This window comes from Balearica regulorum, chromosome 1 (genome assembly GCF_011004875.1).
Source record: "Balearica regulorum gibbericeps isolate bBalReg1 chromosome 1, bBalReg1.pri, whole genome shotgun sequence".
Taxonomy (NCBI): domain Eukaryota; kingdom Metazoa; phylum Chordata; class Aves; order Gruiformes; family Gruidae; genus Balearica; species Balearica regulorum.
The window spans coordinates 169,422,692-169,446,740 of NC_046184.1; positions in this window are offsets into that span (position 1 = coordinate 169,422,692).

The window sequence follows — 24,049 nt, forward strand, 5'->3', positions numbered from 1 at the left end:
CCATGGGGGAGTCACGCTGGAGTAATGTGTTCCTGAAGGTCTGCACCTCATGGAAGGGACGCAAGCTGGAGCAGTTGGTGAAGAACTGCAGCCCATGGAAGGACTCACTTTGGAGAAATTGGTGGAGGATTGTCTCCCGTGGGAGGGACCCCACGCTGGAGCAAGGGAAGAGTGCGAGTGGTATTGTGGTTTAGTGCTGGCTGGCAACTAAGCCCCACGTAGCCACTCGCTCACCTCTCCCCCAGCAGGACAGGGGAGAGAATTGGAAGAGTGAAAGTGAGAGAACTTGTGGGTTGAGATAAAAATAATTTAATAGGACAAACACAAAAATAAAATAATAATAATAATAATAATAATAATAATAATATACAAAACAAGTGATAACCAGTTCAACTTCTTATCACCCAAAGTCAATGCTACACAAGACCCCCAGCTGTCCAGCCTCCCAGCTCACATGCGCAAACAAAACGAGACAAGAAATTCATTCACCACTTCCCGTGGGCAGGCAGGTGTTCAGCCATCTCCAGGAAAGCAGGGCTCCATCACATGTGACAGTTACTTGGGAAGACAAATGCCATCACTCTGAACATTGCTGCACATGACCCTGGGCTGCTGCTCAAGACCTCCAGCTACCACGCCAGGCCCCCAGTTTTCATGCCTCTCAGTCAACCCCCCAGTTATAAACGGAACATGATGTCATATAATATGGAATATCCCTTTGGTCAGTTGGGGTCAGCTGTCCTGTGTCCTCTTCCAGCTTCTTGTTAGCAGAGCAGTATGAGAAACTGAAAAGTCCTTTACTACTTGGCAACAACTGAAAACACCAGTGTGTTATCAACATTATTCTCATCCTAAATCCAAAACACAGCACTACACCAGCTGTCAGAAAGAAAATTAACTCTATCCCTGCTGAAACCAGGACAGGCGTCCTCTTGCTGAGGAGGAAGGAGCAGCAGAGACAACATGTGATGAACAGACTGCAACTCCCATTCCCTGTCCCCCTGTGCCGCTGGGGAGGAGGAGGTAGAGAAATCAGGAGTGAAGTTAAGCCCAGGAAGAAGGGACGGGTGGGTGGAAGGTGTTTTAAGATTTGGTTTTATTTCTCATTACTCTACTCTAGTTTGAATGTTTATGAATTAAATTATTTTTTTCCTGAGTCGAGTCTGTTTTGTCTGTGACAGTAATTGGTGAGTGATCTCTCCCTGTCCTTATCTTGACCCTCGAGCCTTTCGTTATATTTTCTCTCCTCTGTCCAGCTGAGGAGGGGAGTGATAGAATGGCTTTGGTGGGCACCTGGCATCAAACCCACCTATTGCCAAGAAATAATGTTGTATCCCTACTTCCCCCTAAGTCCAGTGGTACAAGGTTATATTAGACTTATTGTATACTTAGAGAAATTGAACGGAAGATTGAAGATATGAACAGCATCAGTAAAGATTTATGAGTTTCAACAGAAATAAGATGGAAGGCTTTTTAAGTGAGTATTATTTTAAGACCCAATTAATCTGACCTATTTTAGGAGTCTACTTTAAAATGAGATAAGCCATGCCCTAGAAATGCCTATATATCTCAATTGTTTGTAATGGGAGTTTAGGGAGTCTAGATGAGATACAGACATGTGCGTGCATTCAGATGAGTCCTGTATTGTATAACTACAATATATAGACAAAATGCAGACCACTGATACAGGTATCCTAGAAGTTTAGAGCTGAAAATGCCTATGTGTAAATGTTACACATTTTGGATAATTGCATTTTATTGATTTGGAACCTGATTTTTTTTCTCTTTCTTTTAATATTAGAATAAATATTTTCAGTTAATGCGTTATTATTTTACCATTTTGCTTCCCGTCAAAACCCACTTTTGATGCACTTTGAAGTGGAAAATAGCCCATTATTGAAGCTTTGAGTTTTTATCAAGAAATATTTTAGTGAGATTCTTTGTTAAAATATTGGTAACATACGCTTCTACAGTATTTTTACATGTGGCTTCATCTTCCCCTATGAAATTAAGGATCAAATCTTAATATAACTGAATTTTTATAAGTATTCAATAGCCCTGAATGTGTATGCAAAACTAAATTAAACATTAACTATTTTATTATATTTTAAAATTAATTTGTCAAGTGTGAAAAAAAATCACAAAAGCACCCAAAATCTTGCTTACAGAGTTAAACCTTGCAAGTTTGTTTTTTTTTTCCTTTTCTGATTTCTGCTTCTGAATATCAGGCCACTAAAAAAAAAAAACAAAAAACCTTAATATTCCAATCAACTCCTTATGTTTCATCCACCAGCATTTTCCTCATACAATCATATAATTCTTTCCTTCAATCTCATAGTTCAGTTCACTGTTTTGATTGCTCAGATCTGAGCTCCTGACATCTCACATTTAGCACTAAGCTTGCATTTGCTCTATATTTCCTTCGTTTCCTTCCAGCAATAATTTAACACTTCTTTCCATATTTTTCAAACACAGAAAGGTCTCCACAGTCTCTGATGTTCTCTGGTCAGCAATTTAGTGTGTGACTGATTTATTGAAATAAAGCCTTACATGAAAGTTTGCAAGCTAGAATTAAAGAAAACACAAAGGTGATAAAGAATTTCTGCCCCCTCCGCCTTTTCCGTTAAACAGATCACCTAGCACTGCTCATAAAATAAACCAAAATACTTAACACATTTCATCCCCCAAATACCCATACCAAAACTGCCTGCAGATCCTATTCCTGTTCTCCAAATTCCTCCTCAAAATTCATTGCTTTTGACTAGCTCTCCAAGGTGACCTGTGTGTGTATCCATTAAAGAGGGATCACAAGGCATACCACATGAAACAAGTAACCTCCTTATCTTCAGTATCTACTCTTTGATAGTTATCTGGTCTAGATACTACAGGCAAAGACAGTTTTCTTCGTCTGGTCAAAGGCCTGTATGATGATAAATAACAATGATGTTCAATAATAATGAACAATGATGTTCATAATAACTTTTAAAATAAAATACAGGGAGGGGGAGAAGAAAAAAAAAGATTAAAATTGGTAGATTATAGAGCAGAAAAAAGTGAATATTCATCAAAGATGAGTAACAGCAAAGCTCTGATATTTATTTTAATTTGCATTAACTCAGTGGTTTTTTAAGGACAGAGAAAATGTTTGTGCTATGAAATAGATCCTCAGAATTTCCCATATCACAGAAATTAGACTCAAAAGCTACACCACATACCCTGAGATCCATCATTGCACAGTTTCTCTGAGTCATCTCATAGCTTTCCTCATAGAAGTCTATCAAGTTGGTAAAGCATGACTTCGCCTTAGCAAATCCACACTGACTACTCCTGACAACTTTCTTGTCCTTCATATGCCTGAAAATGGTTTCCAGGATTAGTTGCTCTATAACATTCCCAGGGATCGAAGTGAGGCTGACTGGCCTGTAGTTGCCTGTGTCATCCTTCTCACCCTGCATACTCAAACAGTGTCTCTTTATTCCTCCCAGGTTAGATGTTCCTTCTTCCACCTGCTGTATACTTCCGTCTTATGTTTAGGATTTGAAGAGGCCAAAGACTGCTCTCCTGAATTCCAGGGTTGTGAGCTTGCTTTTTGCCCTGCACTCTCCTCTCAGGATCCTGAATTCCACCATCCCATGGTCACTGCAGCCAAGGTTGCCTTTGACCTTCACATCCTCAATGAGCCTCTCCTTGTTGGTGAATATGAGGTCCAGGAGAGCACTTCTCCTTCTTGGGTCCTCTATTACTTGGGTCAGGAAGTTGTCATTGATGATTTTCAGCAACCTCCTTGACGTGGTTCAGCCCCAGCTGGCAGCTGAGAACCACACGCCGCTCACTCACCCCTCCCCTGGCAGGATGGGGAGGAGAACGGAAAAACAACGGCAAAGCCTCGAGGGCTGGGGTAAGGACAGTTTACTGGGACAGCAAGGGAGAGGGAAACAATCAACAACAGTACTGATAACAGATATTTACGATAGGTGATAACAGAAAGCAATTTACTGATCTGATGACAGACCTGACGCTCAGCCCCGTCTGGGAGCCATGCCAAACCCACCGCTCCCCAACTAGCCCCCTTTTTGGTGAGCATGACCTCACATGGTATGGAATAGCCCTGGCCAGCTTGGCTCACCTGTCCTGGTTCCTTGTGAAAATTAACTCTATCCTAGCCAGAACCAGGACACTCCTGGATTGCTTATGCCCTGTTGTGTTGTCCCTCCAGCAGATATTGGGGTCATTGAAGTCACTTATGAGGACCAGGGCCTGCAGATGTGAGGCTGCTCCTATTTGTCTGTAGAAGGCACGATTCACTTCTTACTAGTCAAATGGCCTATATCAGACACCCACTGTAATGTCACTCATATTGGTCCACTCCTTGATATTGACTCATAAGGTCTCAGCTCACCTTCCATCCCCAGGCAGAACTCCATGTACTCCAGCTGCTCTCTCACATAAAGGGGAACTCCCCCTCTTCATCTTCCTGTCTGTTTTTCCTAAAAATTCTGTACCTCTCCGTTGCAACACTTCAGTCATGTGAGCCACGCCACCACTTCTCCCTGATCCTAACAAGATCATAGCCATACAACCGCACACGTCTAACTCACCATCTTTATTCCCTATGCTGTGTGCCATCGTGTACATGCACTTCAGAGTGGTACCGCAGCATGTTGATTTCCCAGAAAGGGTTTTGAGGGTTTATCCATAATGGTGGCTTGTAGGTACTTTCTTGCTTACATGCAAATGCTGGAGGTGACCCTGTTTAATCCCCATTCTGTTGATTTTGTGAGACCTTCCTGTAACATCACCCTAGGCACTTTGCTCATCAACCTTGTCTATTGCTCCCTCACAGGGCTGCTGGTCCCTGTCTCACTTCCCCATTATTCCTACTGCAGATCAGCGGTGCCTCTTCGAAGATACACTTTGTCCAATGATCCCAGGCTGTAGGACTGGATTTGAAGAATTTTTGGTTTTTTTCTCTCTGAGGAGTCAAAAAGCAGACTCCACCATAGAGGTGAAAGTCATATGATGATATAAATAATCATCCTCAGTGTAGACATGGGAATACGTTCTAGCAATACAATTCTGCCTTTGTAGTCAAAGGAAAGAACACACACCTTCAGGATGTTTGTTATTTGTCTTATATAAAGTAGACATCTGGTTTTGGACAAATTAATCATGCAGGGAAAATTTTCTTTTTCTCTTTCTCTTTGACTATAAAAATGTAAGATGACCACATATAGCTCCATAGAAGTAAATATAAAGAAGTAGGTTACCTGTGTCTCACCAATAGAATATTATTTTTCTAATGACAACAATAATGAAACTGAAATTTCTCCACCGATATTTTGTATCACCATTTCCTCAAATTTTATTTTGTTGTATTTCAAGTTTGAGTAGTGCAAAATAATAATGTTAGTGGTATGACTTTTGTACAAGGACAAGGCTTCCAGCATGCAGCTCTTAAGAAGCTGTAAACAAAAAAAGGGCAGAAATTCTGAAAGGAAGAATGAAGTGAACATCTGAAAGTTTCTGATAATAAATAAAACTTCTGGAAAAACTTCTAAATTCTGGATAGATCCATTTGAGTTTGTTAGTGACTTCTTCTTTAGTTTAACTTTAGAAAGTTTTATATTTTTCTATTTGAAAAGTACTGGTACATGACTTTTTTAAAAAACAACTCAACGTGGAACAACTAAAAAACATCTTTTAACTTCAGTTAAAAGCTATGGAATTATTGTGTACTTAACTAACAGTAAAAAGTGAAAAAAATAATAAATTTGCACCAAAAGAGGGTGTGAAAAAGCTTTTAATGTAATTCTTAAAAAATAAAGATCTATGTTGTGTCTTAACTTCATAAGTTGTTTGAGAAGATATTTTAATAAACTTCTATAACAATTCTCTTAAACTTTCTACAATCTTTTTAAAAAGTAGATGATATTAAAAAAGTAATGTTATGAGTAACCTTGAAAGGACAAATGCAAGTCTCATGAATTTAATTAGTTTTTTAATTAACAATGTTATACAAATCATTTAAAAATGAATTAGTATTATATAATGTGCATTCATTGTCCTGGCTAAAGCAGGAAGAACCATCATAGCTAATGAGATTTTGAGTTTGAGCCAATCTACAATCACTTCAGCAGCAGCTAGCCCATGAAAATGCTGCAAAGTCCCTAGATTTCTCAAAGGGTGCTGTGACACAGGAATTAGTCCTCTCCCAGAACTACTAATTAAATTATGACACCTGTGTGTTTCCCAACAGCAAGGTCATATGCTTCCCACATTGTTGTATAAGGCTCTAAGGAATCACTGAACAGGCTTCACTTACGCAAGGGAATGTATCAGTTGTGTTCTCAGTTATTTTTTCATGTAGAGTGTATAGGTTTCAATTTATTACAAATATGCTTCTCACACTGTCAATTAAAAAAATAGTGTTGTATTTGTGGTGAATAGTCATGGGAGATTTTCAATCAGAAGTCTAAATCTGATCATTGTGAACATGTTATGGAAACTTGCAGTCTGATATGAATGTCATATAGTGTGTCTCCCAATGCAAAATTCAGCATTCACCTCTTTCTATTTCCACATGCCCTTACAATAACCCTAGAAGAGGTTCAGTGGTTCTGATCCATTTTTGTCATACAGGATTTATCTTGCCTTTCCTTTACTCTTATGCAGTATTTCTCATTCTTTGTGAGATTTAAGAAAAAGTCTGTCCTCTTGCTAAAGACCTCTTTTCCAACTCTTTTTGATGTTACTGGAGGACATCTGGAAAGTGGTACATGTACTTTTACACCGATATTTTCTAACCTTTAGGTTCTGTTTCAAAATGGCTGTTTGTATTTGACTACTAAATCTGCAGCTAAGTTAACTGTACATCCTCCAGCTTTCCTCTGGTCTCTGATCTAGGTGCTGGGGGGAAAACAGGATAAAACATAGACAAAAGGAACTCTGATATACTAAATAAAACTGTATTTCTTTGCAGGATGTAAAAAATTAGTATACAGATCAGCCTAATATGAAGTCAGTGGGACTTTGTAGAGTCTAAAAGTAAGAGTTTGGGAGCTAAAAAGGACCATTGCTAGCCTCTTCTACCTTAAATGTGTATCAGTGGGTCCACCAAGTGACTGCCCTTTCCCATAAGATACAGCATAAATATAATAGCAGGAATCCCTCAAGAAGTAGGTTTCTCAAGAAGCAGGAGCTCTCAAGTCTTGCAAAGGATTTAAAGCTGAACATTTTGTTCCTTCTCTTTAAATTCCTGGCAAAATAATTTTGAGGGCAATAATTGGAGAATTTAGTTCAACGTGGTGTTCTAAAGCAAAGAATAATCCTCTCTTCTCAGTCAAAGTATAATAGCCTTTATAATTCAGCTTTTTTCTTTCTCTGAACAACATTAAAAGTAACTAAAGCAAAGACATAACAATATCTACCGCAAAGTACTAAATGCTCCCAGAAGTCAAGACAAACAATTCTCCAGTACATTAGCATGTAAAAACTAATCTTTTATTTCTTTGAAAATCTACAACACCCAGAAGTACCACAGTGAAATTAATTTCATTTTGAAAAATGCCAAAACACATACTACATATTTGTATGTCAACCATTCAGTTATTTTAATAGCAATATTTAGCACTCTGTTTTGTTCCTTAGAATTTCTAGTCCATTGGACAGCAACTTTTGAGTCATTATTCTTTTAAACTTAACAAAAATTGCCTAAATCCTTATATTCTGTAACTATTTCTCTTTATAGCTTTCTTATGCTCATGACATGAACTGAGTGGAATACTCTGAAAAGACACAATATTTTTTGTCAACTCTTTTAAAGATTGACATAAAAGTCTTTCTATTCAGTTTTTCATTTCTATACTGAATAAATATTTGAGGTTTGTTTTTTTCTTTAAAGCTGTATAAGTGTGCAAGGACAATTGTGAAAAGTAATCGCTACAAATACATTCAGTGAAATGAATTGAATTTGAATAACGATCTGAATCTATATCTATAAAATAAGATTCAAATAAAATAAAGCCATAAATGTGTGGAATACATTGTGTTCATGGTTATGTTACCTTTTATCTGTCACATCTGTAGGGCTGTTAAGCCAAAAGCAACTACTGACTTTTGGTAATGTAGATGAAAGCAAAACTGTCCTTCCCTCCCACCCACCCCACCCCCCACCCCACCCCCCACCCCACCCCCCACCAGCATAATGTGTTTTGTAATCACATCATTTGGTGGTATAATTTTTTCTCTCATACTTACCTATACAAGTGAAGTTGGTAGATGTTGGAACTCTGTGATCTTGTTCAGTGAATCATTGCATTTCTTATGTCCAGGGTAGTACCTTTCTGTACTTTAAATAAGTTGGAGCAAAATATAAGAACTCATGTGCAGTTGCTGGTGGTTAATCTCTCAAGTGTGAGTTCCTCTTCCTGGGAAGCTAATTTCCCTGTGATCAGTCAGTTATGGATTTATTTTTTTTCAATAAATTTCACTGTCTTGTAGAAACTGCAGACAGAATGCAATTTAGAAATGTTGGGGTTTAGAAATTGAAACTTGGCTGATCGTCTCTTGCACTTATGTTTTACCTTGTCTCTTTTTCATGGAGGATTTGAATATGCCTCATTTCTCGTCAATGAATATTCTTTTCTCGGGACTATGTGTGTCCGTACAATGACAAAAAAAAACCCATTAACTTTCAGATTTTGCCATAATGATTAGTCTTAGGGCTCTTAGGTTCACCTTTCTCTAACTAAAAGCCTATTACTGTTAACCTGCTGGCATGCAGTAATTACATGTATTCAGGCAGTGAGGACAAATTACATGTATTCAGGCAGTGAGGACAGAAATAAGGTCAAAACAGTAGGGAATTCTCATAACTTTCAGCCACAAGTGATTATGTTAATGTTTTAAGAAGTTTGTATTTTCCTACTAGAAGCAAAGTCTTTAATATAAGGAGGTGATTTATTAGAACTTCTAAGATCAGTTGCTCATTTCTCATTGAATGCAATTAACAGCAAAGTCCTGTGATGTTTCCATTTCATTGTATGTGCTTGTTTTTATCTTTCCTTGGTTTACCACTCAATTTACTTCTGTTCAGTAAGATTTCCCTTTTTGTGTAGCTTTCCTGTCTTGGTTTCTTAGCAAGGCTCTCCTCCTAGCTGATCAAATGTCAAATATTTTCCAGATGTACCTTTTTTAATTTTTTTAAACAAAAATACATTCTGAGAATAGATGAATAACGTCTTGTGCTGACGTGCGGAAGACAGACTCCACAACTGAGAAGGTTGTAAAGTAGGTATGTTTATTCAGCGCTGGGCAGCATGGGAGGTCGCCCCACCACAATCATGCGCGCCTAGCCCAGTGAATTGCTCTGAATTTATATGCTTATATGATTGCATAATTACAAGATTTCATAATATACTTATACATATTCATGATACATTCCCATCTCGTATTAAAATTAGCTTTTCCCCAACTCCTCCTCCTGGTGCATGCATAGTGTCCTCTAGTCAGGGCGGGCAGGGGTCTCTGACGATGAAGTAAATATGATCCCCTTCATAATCTTTCGACCTTCTTCCCTTACACAGGCACAGTACTCTCCCTGATCCTTTTCTAGACCGCAAGGTTAGTTTGTCTTGTAAGATGTTTCCTACTGCGTCAGGGATTCTGTCCTTGGTTCTTCCTCTAATCATTGTGATATGTGTAAACTATTCTTAATCACCCTGTTTATTTTAAGTTTACTTGTGTGGGAACAAAGTTCGTGCTTCCTTATCTCAGTGCTGTTTAAAGAAAATTAAAAGTTTCTAAGCAACAGCAGTCTAATTATTAATGAAAAAGTCTCTTAAATAATAGACTAAATTATATAGTACATCGTAAGTGGAGAAAAAAAATATAGCGACAGAGTTTTCTTATCAACCATAAAACAAAAAAGGGGAATTTTTGGAACATATGGCTGTTTGCTTAACCAAATTCGTAAAAAAATAACCCCACAGCAAAGCCACAAAACATTTAACTCGAATAGTTATGCTATAGGAAGAATATGATGGAACTCAATGGCAAACTACATAGTTTGCTCAGACGCACACAAAAAATAGCAAAAACACTCAGTCAGAGGTACTCCTCTGTTTTTTCTTTTCTCCCTCTAGTTATAACATAAAAATGAAAATACTGTCTTTATTTTTTGTAAGTTTTGGTCCTGAGTAGGACTAGGTAGCAGGAGCATACAATCAAACTTCTGGCATCAAAATAAAAAGGTTGTTCTTTCATCCAAAATGACATATGAAACTTTTTTTCTTACTGTAAACAATGTAATTGAGAAATTTAAGCTTTTAGATGTAGTAGAACTAATAGAAGAAATATCTTGTAAGAGACCAAGGATGGCAAGCTCTACCAGGCTAAACAAAATTCAGTCGACAACAAAAATTGAACATGAGAAGAAGGTGCCAAACAACAAGCGCTACGTGACATTTTTATGGAAAATAAACCAGCTAAACAGTCTTAAACAGATGTGTCACTAATGAAAAGTTTTAATACTGGTTTACAGGCAGGCAACACAGAGGGTCCTCAGGGAATAATTCTGACATGGATAACAAGATAACTTGTTTGTTACATTTTAAATACAAAGGCACAGGTGATATAGACTTGGTGGCAACAAAAAAAGTATGGATTTTTTTTATCTGAGAACTTGATTTGCAGATTTTCATCTAGAGTTTATACTGTTAATGAAAATTTTAACTGTTAGTGATTTAGCAATGTTTAAAGGGAAAAAAAGCTTCTCTAAAGAAACTAAAGAACATTTCAAAATATTATACCCTCTTCATTTTTGGCAGTCATCTTACAAAATTCTGAAGACAGATGCAAGCTCAGATGTTCAGATTGCTCTGAATTGCACTTGAAAAAAAAAATATTAAGGATGAAAAGATAACTTAAGGTCTCAAAGCTCTTGTATTTATACTGATTTATAAGTTGCAGTCATTTGTCAGCCAGGGACTGCTGTTCATGTATTTTACATAAGGGAGGCATTAGATACAGAAAAGAACTAACATATAAACAGGGTATTTAAACTTCAGTACCCCCCTTCCCTTCTGACCTTTCCAAGCAGAAGCAAGAGGACTGTTACTTTCTTCTTGCTCTCTTCAGCTTAAGAGATCATGTATCATGGCCTGGCTTCAGGAAAAATAGCAGACGTTCTTCTATAGCATGACCTACAGCAGCAGATAGGATACTTCTCCTATGAATTTAAACAGCTGCAGAAGGCCTTGTATGCAGATATCCATCTTCCTAGACACATGCTCTGACAGTCACTACCCCCCCCCCACTGTACTGAAAACAGCAGTTTTACTCTGTGTTTTGAATATAACTAATGAAGACCATGCGAAGTTCTTAGCTACAAGTGGTTTTTTACTTCCAAATTGCCTTGAACAAGCTGAAGCTGCCTTGAAGTCTGCTTAGCTGAAATTCTGGTTCTAATGTATTGGGTGGGTAGGGAGTGGTTTGGCAATGCAAAGTAGTTGTCCCAGAAGTTATAGCCTTTATGACTCATTTCCCTAGCAGGCTAGTTTCTAGATGGTTGGTTTGTTTTTCTGTATTGTTCTATGAATCTTAACTTCTTAAATCCTCTCCAATCTTCATATTTATGAGTTCACTACTATTTAGGATTTTTGTTTTATCACAAGGAAATTTTGCAGTTACACAGCCCAATCCCCCACCATCAGATGGATTGTGTTCCCATCTCCAATAATATTTTTTCTATAATTTATTCAAGACCAGTTTGTATCTGTTCTTTATCATGCCAACATTTGCTTTAATTTACACATCTCTTTACCTTTTTTGATGTTTGTGTCCCTGAGATATTTATAGAAAGCTGTCATATTGCATTCAGATTTTGTTTTCCATTCAGATTTTGTTTTACTAGACTAAACAAGAAAGGCTCCTGTAGTCTCCTGTTGTAAAAAAAAAAAAAAGAGCTCTCCATTCCTCTCATCACTCTACTCATTCTTGTCTGTACTTGTTTCGCTCTGGATTCATGTTTCTTGACCAGAAAAATGTACAAAATTATAAATTATGTTCCATATGATTTCTTGTTGATGTTTTTTATACTGTGACTGAAACATTCCTAATTCAACTAAAAAATCTCTTCTGATACATTTCCCTTATTGGAGGTAGGGAATTAGGCAGTTTACAGTCATTCTGCTGTCTCTTCTGTCTGTCTTGTCTTCGCTTGTTCTACATAGTGATGCTTCTGTTTATATGAAATTTTTTCTAGCCTGTCTTTCAGTGACATTTGTACGCACAGACTATTATTAAATTTATTCTTTCATTTGTGTTCTCAGTCAATTAATTTCTTCTCTATGATACTCTGATTCATATGAATGGTGTAAATCAGTGGTCTTTGGCTAAAATTTTAAATCCTTAAAAATCTTATTATGCTTTAATCTATTTTCTGATTGGAGAGGTTCATTTTCCTGGGGATCTTTATCAATACTCACTGACAAAAGCCATATGATGAATAAATTGTTGGTTTTTTTACTTTTTTTTCATCAAAAGAAGTTTAAAGAAAAAATTACTTTTGCCTTTTCTTAATTTAAGAATAGTTTAAAAATACACTGGAATAATTTTCTGATTAATTAGCAGTCAGACTATTTTTTTCCTAGTAGTTATTCAAAACTTCAATTTTTAACCTCATCATGTAAGTAAAGAACAATTAAGGAAAAAAAAAAAAAAAGGTAAAAAAAAGTCTCATAAGATGAAAGCCTGCAGTTGAGAGAGAAAACAACATAATTTTAAGCTACATACTTCTACAGGCAAAGCTGCACTAAATTCAAACTATTTTAACAAAAACACTTTCAGTGGCTATTTGTAGGTCACAGAGTACTTTCAGATATTTTCTCCAGCATTTCTATGCAGTGTGCTGCTGACATGGCACCAAGTCAGTTGTCTGTCCTAGAAATCTCAGCAGTTTTATTTTTCTATTTTACTGGAATAAATAAGATAGTGTGCAGTGGTAGTAGATGTGAAGTTTGCATAATCATTTCCGAACTTTTAAAAAATGAACATGTCAACTGGACTGGACTGTACATATTAACCATATGTTAGCCTTTGCAGTTTGTCAAGATGCCTTTTCTGTCTGCTACTATATTGAAAGAAACAGACCTCAGTAGTGCCATTGGCAAAATAAATATTTGTGTAATAATAGTTTGAGAGTGTTTTAGAATGAAAGACTTAAAAAGCCAAGACAGATTATTCAGAATAACACTAGCTATTTAATAAATACTATGGATATGTAAATTTTAACAGTCTAATCTAAATTTAAAACTTCATTAGTTCATAATGTTAATGACAATAAATTCTATACAATTCCTTTTTCTTTTTTTCTTTTTTTTTTTTTTTTTTTCCCTCCAGTGATCCTTTATGTCCTGATTTCGGAAACATTTTGACTGAACCATTTAAAGAATAAATGCCTTTCAGTTAAGTCACAATATAAGGAAAGAATCTGCAATAATTTTAATAACCTAAATTTCTAAAATTGTCAGGACTGTGGAAAGAAAAGAATTGCTATATTTTATAAGATTAAAACATTTAATGATATTTAACTGTGATTAACACAATTCTCAAAGTATGTTTATCAATGGTAATTACCCATTTAATAATAAACTAATATCACCTTAAATTGTAGCATAGTTATACATGTAGGGGCAAATTAATTTAATTCTTTACATTAAGCCAGTGCATTATTTGATCCAGAATATGCAAATATATTCAAAATGTTCTCTCCAGTGAAATGTAAGTCAATTCAGGAAAGATTAGAAAGGTCTAAAATATACAGAAAGAGAACAATAAAGAACGTATAAAGAATGTATAATATTAATTTATATATTGCATTTTTATTGTTACATATATGAGTGAGACACTACCTGTGAGGAATAGAAACACATTATTTTGCCAAAAGTGGAAAACAAGGGGCCTCAAATCCATCTATATTACTTTTTCCCTGATAAGGACTATTTACAAGCATTACTCTCTTGATGTGCCATAATTTCCTTACCAATGATGCAACTTCACTGTCAACAGTAAATGAAGCTCTAGAAATGAAAGACTCTTGTCAGCACTGCACTTTTGCCACTGGGTAAAGTTTTCAGTTGATTGATTGTCTTTAAGTAAAGTACCACGGTTTTTACACTTATTCTGAGAAGGACTCTTCAGAGTATTTCAGTACTGTGGCTAACATAAGTACTTTTGACCACAGATTGTTCTGATTTTTGGACAAATACTACTGAGCAATCTTTTGTGATGTAGTCTGTATAGACAAGACAAACGTGGGAAAGAAAAATAGGCAAAGACAGATGAAATAATTTGACCCTTTTCTTAATGAGAGAACAGAAAATTTAGAAAAGTCATTACCAAGGATTTGTCATCAGACATGAGTTTCCAGTGGGTATCGCAGAGATGATTGGCACAAAGGTCCACAGGTTCAGGTTTTTTTAATTGTCTGCAAATAAACATTAAGTTTCTAATACGAGAACAATAAGAGACAATAAGAGAAAAAGATAGGGAGAGCAAATACTATTGAAAGAGAATGAATCCACAGGAGAGTTTGATATTCTTAAGTATTCAAGAAAAACATATATTAATGTAGTCATATACAAGTTAATATATTTCCATTTGAGGACACAGACCATACTGGCTTTATGGAAGATTTTTAAGGAGCACTGTGAAGCATGCTGCCAGTGCAATGCTGTAGTCGGAAAGTCTATTGTAATATCTGCACATGTATATAGAGGCAGAGTGAGAAGGAAAGGGATGTCACTGCTGTGTACAGCATTGGCAAGGGAGCCATTGGACTTCTGAATGCAAATATCTAGACTCTTAAAATGGACACTGAACAACTGGAAGAGGTAAAAGAACAAAGTATAATATGCAGATGGACAAAATGCCTTACGTTGAGAAACGTAATGCTTGCCACACTGATGCTAGTTTTTCAGCCAAGTTTACTTTAACTCTGTATTATGGCATCAATTATCTTGTCTTGTGGGAAGGCTGAAGCAGAAACACAACATACACTGAGTTTTAGAATTCTAATTTACTTAACCTAATTATGTTGTCATTCATAATGTTTTATGTATGACTGCTGTTTCTGCAGCAGAGAAAGGTAGTGAGTAGTGAATAAAAAGTAGGCTTCCTGCTCTACTGGAGGGGAGGCTTATGTGCTGACATTTAAGTAATAGCATCCATCAGCTGAGGTGTCCTTACCCAGGGTAAACTGAAACAAATCTTTCTCTGCTCTTCTGTTTTCATTCCTGGACTGGCTGTGACTGTTTGTTATACCTTCTTGTTATACAATCTGTTTTCACCATATATGAAACAGATACAGAAACACTACACATCAGAAGAAAAAAAAAACAACAGTACACAGCAGTTCATGCTTTTGATAGGCTTGAGCACATATATTATGTATATGTTCTTTTTTGTGTTTGTTACGCTCGTCTCCTAAAATGGTTTCTATACAGTACTTTATGCCCCATTCCTCTTGTGAATGACAACTGACCTTTCTGTTCTCATACTTCCTGTGACCCTGATGTTTGGGGTGTTTGGATTGCTATGACTGAAGAAGTTACCAAACGTCAGTTGTGATTGATAGTCATCTTCTTCTGCCTTCAAGATTGAGATTCAGTTCCTGATTTTGCAGGATGTGGTAGGAATCAGGTGCCTAGATGTAGGCATCTCTTGTAATTGAAGATAATCAAGAATATCTGATATATTCATATGCAATTGACAGATACTACACAGAATATCATCACTCCAGTCCCCTTCCAGTTCTATATAATTGATGGACACTTTAACAGCATCTCAAATGGCACAAGACACTCTAGTGTGGTGGACCTAACTGAGCCTAAATGACAATTTGCATGGCTTTTTGACCACAAAAAACCCCAAACCAAACAGAAACTAGTTTCAGGGACCAGGAAGTTGATGTATGGTCCTATCATTTAAGAACTGGAATTAAGAAAAGGGAAGGGCAGAGAGGGGGATGGGAGATAAAGATGAGTAAATGTTTTTACACTAGGACACATCACATTTTCCATAAGGCACATGAAGAACAAGGAGGTAACTGGTGACAGCAGACACGGCTTCACTGAAGGCAAATCATGCCTGACAAAATTGGTGGCCTTCTATGATAGCGTTACAGTGTTGCTAGGTAAGGGAAGACAAACTGACATAATCTACCTGGACTTGTGCAAAGCATTTGACACTGTCCCGTACAACATCCTTGTCTCTAAATTGGAGAGACATGGATTCGATGGATGGACCACTCAGTGGATAAGACATTGGCAGGACAATCGCACTCAAAAAGCTGTGGTCAGCAGCTCAATGTCCAAGTGGAGATCAGTGACAAGTGGTGTTCCTCAGGGGTCGGTACTGGGACCGGCACTGTTCAGCATCTTTGTTGGCAACATGGACAGCGGGATCAAATTCACCCTCAGCAAGTTTGCTGATGATATCAAGCTGTGTGGTGCAGTTGGCACACTGGAAAGAAGGGATGCCATCCAGAGGGACCTTGAGAGGCTTGAGAGGTGGGCCCGTGCGAACCGCATGAAGTTCAACAAGGCCAAGTGCAAGGTCCTGCACATGGGTCGGTACAATCCCAAGCACAGCTACAGACTGGGTGGAGAATAGATTGAGAGCAGCCCTGAGGAGAAGAACTTGGGGATGTTGGTTGATGAGAAGCTTAACGTGCGCCGGCAGTGCACACTTTCAGCCCAGAAAGCCAACCACATCCTGGGCTGCATCAAAAGAAACATGACCAGGAGGTCAAGGGAGGTGATTCTGTCCCTCTACTCTGCCCTCGTGAGAACCCACCTGGAGTACTGTAGCCAGCTCCGGGGCCACCATCATAAGAAGGACGTGGAGCTGTTGGAGCAAGTCCAGAGAGGGGCCACAAAGATGATCAGAGGGCTGGAGTACCTCTCCTATGAAGACAGGCTGAGAGAGTTGGGATTGATCAGCCTGGAGAGAAGGCGGCTCTGGGAAGACCTTATTGGGGCCTTCCAGTACCTGAAGGGGCCTGCAGGAAATCTGGAGAGGGACTGGTTATGAGGGAGTGTAGTGACAGGACAAGGGGTAATGGGTTTAAACTGGAAGAGGGTAGATTTAGATTAGATATTAGGAAGAAAATCTTTGCAATGAGGGTGGTGAGGTACTGGAACAGGTTATCCAAAGAGGTTTTAGATGTCGCATCCCTGGAAGTGTTTAAGGCCAGGTTGGATGGGTCTTTGGGCAACCTGGTCTAGTGGAGGGTGTCTCTGCCCATGTCAGGGGGATTGGAACTAGATGATCTTTGAGGTGCCTTCCAACTCAAACCATTCTATGATTCTGTGATTCTATGATTTTTCATTAGTTGCATTGTTAAAGCAATAGTTATAATCTGTGGATATCTTCTATTTTATTTGGTTTTATATTTTACATATAAGTAACATTTTAAGTATTTTGAGTGATATTATCATTGTTGTTATTGTTACTGTTGTTGCTGTTATTATTACTGTCATCCAGTATGGTATGACACGAGACATATCTCATTCATATCTTCAGAGAAATAGTAAGCAAGTTGCACTGTCACATTCTTATTTCATTAACATTTTCTGACAGTGAAACCTTATCTTAAATATTTAAGCCAAGAGCATATTACATTGTGGAAAGATTCATTCAATAATTTTATATAATTTGTTTACCTTAAAAAGAAAGTATTTTTGTTGAATATCATGGAATTGCTTGGCAAATTAGCAATCAGGAATGAAAACGAAGCATCATTGGTTCACTAATAGCTTGTAGCAACTCAAGAATTTCATACCTTTGAGCACATACATCATCAGTATGTCAAAAATGGCAGCTGTGTAGCAGTACTGTGATTTGTTGGCCTTGCAAAGATTCAGTGCTGTGAGGTAACTGACACATTAGCTTTTCATTGTGCTGTAGGCTGTACGGAGATATATCAGTCAGGCATAATAAAAGAGGTAAAGATAAACATTTATTTTGTTGTGGGTTTATATCTGATATTTGATCAAATTCACAGCCAAATATATATAGCCCCTCTCTCTATATATATCTGTATTACTCTATATGATAACATTCAAGTGGAAATGCATGGAAAAGTCCAATATCAGCACAGCTCTAGACTAATTAGATTGAAGATACTAGGAAAGATGGCAAGAGCATTAGCACTGCCTAGATGAAGCACCTTTCTTCTTTTTGTTTTGTGGCATATAGAAAGAGGTGGGAGAAGAGAACATGAAAGTGGCCCTGTATATGCTGATGATGGAGAGAAAAACAGATGGATCATGGGAAGCACAGCCTTGACTGTAATCTCATGTCAACCTACTCACCAGGAGGATGATTCCTATAAACATGGTCACAGGAATCGCACTTCAAGAATTTTCCTTCTACCTGACATTCTAGAAATCAAAGACAAACAAAAATCAAGCACAGCCACATGTACTTTCTATGTTCTACATGAAAACAACATCATTTACAGATGTGTGAAATGCTTTTAAAACTTTCTTGCTCTCTGTCTCCTCTCAAAGTTACTATGAAAGCAAGCATTTATTTGACAAGCCAAAATCAGCAGAAAAGCAGAGATTACAGATTCATACAGTTGAAGCATCACATTCATCTTATGTGAAAGTGATGGGAATATGAAAAAGACAGTGCATGATTAATGTTTCTGCTGCTTGCTGTTTTTTTTTTTTTTAATGCAGAAAATGTACAGTTGGAGAAGGTTGTCTCTGATTTTATCTGCTAAACTGCCATGTATCATCCATAAAAAATAGTTTTACAGGTATGGCTGATCATCATGGCATAGGTATCTCTTCCTCTTCTGTCCTAGCCTTTCTATATAACCTAGCCAAATCACTTAAGCTGTTTAAATCCTAGTTCTTACAGTAAAATAGGGTTGCTAGCTAAGGATGCATGAAACTTTAAATAAAAATATTGGATCACCTGCAAGTTAGGAACTTGAGTTCAATTTTAGAGAATGATAATTATTACATAGCAGAAAATTAACCATTTTGTTTGCCAGGGTGTCATGTTATAACCAAAAAGATAAAATCTGTACTTGTTCCATGTTCTGTACCAAATTTTACTTGGTATAATAAATAGTTTAAGTAGAATATAATAAAACACTTAGTACAAAGTACTATACAGAGTACAAAGATGTGAGCTGGCCATCAGCCATCTTCCAGAGAACATATGGGAACACAAAACTCTGCTCAATAGCTGGACATGGGAACAGAGAAGCAGAGGACTCCTTTCAGTCCTGGCACTTGGTGACAATAAACCCCATTCTGACCTGTGGTTTAATAGCATATTGTTCCAATGCTCAAACCTCATCCCGAAAATCCTTGCAATGACCAAGTTATCAGAAAAACTGTGCTTACTTTAAATACTGGAGAATATCAAAGTGAAAACAATATTTATTCTGAGAAGAAAACATTTAATTCCCTGGTAATGGGAACTGAAAACAGTTTAAAAGAGGGGAAAACAAAGCAATAGATTCTAATTAACAATAACTTGTCTCTACAGTTGTTCCAGGATCTCAATGGAACAATTGCCCAACTTGCAGCTTAATGTCTCCTTCCCATGCACTGGCTTGCCTCGAGGAAGCTATTGATAACACTTGAATATTAAGAAGGAAAGTCATTGCTCCAGGGTATTACGGGAATTATTAACGAGATCTCCATTGACTGTAATGGGAGATTAAATGGCTAGTTACCAAGTGGATACATATACTTAGATAGCTAAATTTATTCACAATTTGGAAGTGAAATGTGTGAATCCAAGGGTTCATATCAATTGTATAACCATACCTTTTGTGGTATGAGGATTCTTATCTGACATTCAGCTGCTGGCTGAAATGCGAGCTGATCCTGTGTAGTTGTGGGTCCTGTGTTGTATCTTCCAGCCTTACACACAGGTCTCAAACATCCTAAGCATCTTAAATTGCACTAAACACCTATTGTTAAGCAACTAAGATTAATCTAATTTTTTAAATGCCAAAAGCTAGGTAGTATACAAACTAATTTTTGTTATGAATATTCAGGAGAAAAAGAAAGATAAGGGAGCATATATTTCAAACCTTCAAGAAGATATACTTTTATTATGTCTTGTAATGGTACGATAACCTTTATATTACAGCATACTGTTTTCTGGAAAGGAAAAAAAAAGAAAAAAGGAAAAAAGAAACAAAGAAGAAAAAGAAGAGTGCATTAGTCTAATTCTTCCTAATCAACTAATTACTGAAACATTGGTTAAGTAATTAATCACACTGAATTAAATGCTGAATAAACTGATATTCAGTATTGAGTAGTCATTTAAAAACGGTTCATGAGGTTCATGATGCAAGATTGCTTTACTCTGCCTATCTATCTGTCAAATATCTTTACCCTAGCTATCTACTTTAGCACTTACTCAGTGTCTGTGTTACCTACATATATGTCTGTAAACCACTGGGTGCACAGACATTCTACTGAGGACTCTGGAATTTTTAAACAAGGTGAATGCAAACATTAATTACAAAGATGCTGATAATTTTAAAATAGTTATTTTATGTTATGAATTTATTAAGAGCTTATTTTCTGTATTCTGATTATTTATACCATGCCAAAAAACTCTAGGAATTTGAACTGGAGTGAAAGGGTGAAAAACTCATAACTGTAATAAACACAAAAGGAAATATTATATGAGTCTTAATGATTTTCAGCTTGAGTGGAAGGTATATTTCATTGTCAAACCTATGCAAGATTTTCATACATCTGCCTGTTCCAAATACTGCAAGGTAGCAATTGTTCTGTGAACTCACTTGTGATTTAATGTTCAATTTTTTTCTCCCCATTCTCTGAATTTTACTAATATGGAGGAAATGCACTGGGGAAAATTTGAAACATTTTAATAACATTCTAGTTTGCCAAAAGAATAAATTAGTGTTTATGTTGATAAAAAGTTCCTCAGTAAATCAAACACAGATTTAACTAATATCATATTCTTAAAACTTACAAACATATTTTTCACAAAGTTTTCCTTTGATATCTATGACATGAAAATTAGTCACTGACTTTTATGTTCATTTATCAGATAAAGATTAGTAAAATATGACATGTTTGCTCATTAGACATTCACTTATCACTAGATGGAGACCAAACCATCGAAGGATCAGTGTTTCAGCTGTTGACTGTGTTCTCAGTGCATTAATTATGAAAAAGTATCTGCAGAATAGATTTTATTTATGTGTTGGAAAACAACATTTACAAGATTGGTTTCCCCTTTGCTAGATTCAGTAAAGGAAATTAGCTTTGGGAAACGGATCCTAAAGCTCCTAGCTTCCAGTTACCTGTTGGGATGTATATTTTCAGGCCCAAATTTAATAAAGGTTTTATACCCCTAACTGTTTAAGTGCTCACTTTCTATTGATTTCTATCGGAAGTTGAATATGTTTTCCTCAGTCTCTGACTGAGCTATGTCTTTTGATCCTGAGAACCAAAACTGTACTTTCATTACAGACTTTTTACTGTCTCTTTTAGATCCTCTCGCTTAAAGGCATATGTGGTGATACTAGTGATATTTTTTACCTCTTTGTCAGTATTTTAAGAGATAAGAGTACAAACCAAGAAACAGGAAACCTAGGTTCCAATGCCTTCCACTAGGTTATAGATTAAGAACAGATTTTCATAATTTCTTTCTTGAATTTATGGCAGACATTCAACAAAATATTTAGGAGTCTCTGAAATCCTGGGGAGGAGGTCAGTTGATGGGTTTGGGGCATTTTATTTATTATTTTATTTTATTTTATTTTATTTTATTTTATTTTATTTTATTTTATTTTATTTTATTTATTTTATTTTAGTGTGTGTGTGTCTGTCTGGCAATACAATATGTATTACTTTGCTTTAAAAGGGAGTGCTTGGATAACAGTGAGTAAAGCTGAGTTCTACTTGCCCAGTGGAAACTTCAGAAGGCAAATTGCTCCCTTTCTGTGAAGAGATTAATTAATATGTGCAGCTAAGGAAAAATCAAGAGCTGAATCATCTAGTCCAAAATGAACCAAGTTTAGAAGTAGGTTGAGTTTATTTTTACATTGTAGGAAGGTGGGGTTGTGATTCCATGACCTCAGACTATGGAACTCATGCTGACAGAGAGGCTGTGTTTAGTGACATTGTCTTTCATGGCTAGCTTAATGTAAATACTGTTACATTAATGTTTATCAGGAGATAAGTTTTAACTCCAAGATAACAGTTTGAATACTAATAATATATGAAACATTAGTCCAAATAAATTGCATGTTTGTTAAAAAGAGGTCTAGAACAAAAGCTCAATTACAAATGAAACAGTAAGATAATACAGAAAATATATTCTGGATAAAGTTTTAACCTACATTTGGGGACAAAAAATCAAATATATGTCACATTATTTTATTTAGCATAAATTTATACTCCAATAAGCAGCATGAGAAGGACAACCTAGATGGCAAATGAAAACATCATAATGGCTGAAACTCGTTATTTCCCAATATAATAATATATTCAAGAGAATATAAGAAAAATACTCATAAGGAAAAAGCTTTGCAGAACTGAATAGACATTATTATCAGTTAGGACTTCTGTTACAAGAGAGAGCTAGCTTTAGTGTAAGAGATGTTAAAACAAAATGCATTGCTTACATAGATTGATTTAATTTCCCTTATGAAATATCAGAAGGATTTCCTTATTTTCCAGGAGACTAATAATAGCTCCATACCATGACAATGTATAATATAGCCACTGTTGAATCTCATTTCAGGAATAAAATTCAGCGGATGGTATCCTCTATATATGTTGCTGGTGAAATCACTTTTATCTTAGTGTTATAAGTGTCATGTGGCTTGTAAAGAACATGAGAGGGAATAAATTAAATCATTATTTTACCTTACCTACTAAAAAAACTATTTCTTTTTATGAACTAGTCAGTTCTGCTGAATATTTTAGTATGTCATTTCTGTTTTCATTAGTTCTATGTTAGCAGAAGTTTTAACTTCTAGAAGATGTCAGTTCTTATACCTGGAAGTTAGTAGCTGAAAACAAAGAAATTTTTAAAAAAAAAATCTTATGTGATAAAGATTTTCTATCTCAGAATAGATCCACAGTGAAGATGGGACAGAGTTGCTGTTACCTTCTTTATCACTATATTGCTATCACAGATGTTTTGATTTCTCTAACATTGCAACAATATGTTGCTGTTAATGAAATTATCATGCAAAATAATTCTCCATATTAAAAATTGATATGATGTAGGATACTAAAAAACTAGGAAAGAACACTGTACTGCTTTAGGCTGGGATAGAGTTAATTTTTTTCATAGTAGCTTGTATGGTGTTATGATTTGGATTTGTGCTGAAGACAGTGTTGATAACACAGGGATGTTTTAGCTATTGCTGAGCAGTGCTTACACAGAGCCAAGACCTTTTCTGCTTCTCACACCACCCCACCAGCCAGTAGGCTGAGGGTGCACAAGGAGATGGGAGGGGACACGGCTGGGACAGCTGACCCCAACTGACCAAAGGGATATCCCATACCATATGACATGCTCAGTGATAATAGTTCGGTGAAGAAGGAGAAAGGGGGGAAATTTAGAGTGATGACATTTATCTTGCCAAGTAACCATTACATGTGATGAAGTCCTGCTTTCCTGGCTGAACACCTGCCTGTTGATGGGAAATTGTGAATTAATTCCTTATTTTGCTTTGCTTGTATGTGCACCTTTTGCTTGTGCTCTTAAGCTGTCTTCATATCAACACGCAAGTTTTCTCACTTTTACCCTTCTGATTCTCTTCCCCATCTCACTGCTGGAGAATGAGCAAGAGGCTGTGGGGGGCTGAGCTGCCTACTGAGGTTAAACCACAACAAACACATATGTTTTTTATATTGTCACCAACTTTACATGGTTGTCAACTTCAGGCAGTGAAAACATTTTGAGATATAACAATGAACAAACAGAGATTTCATCAACAGTCTCTGTAAGCTAGCCTGCATAT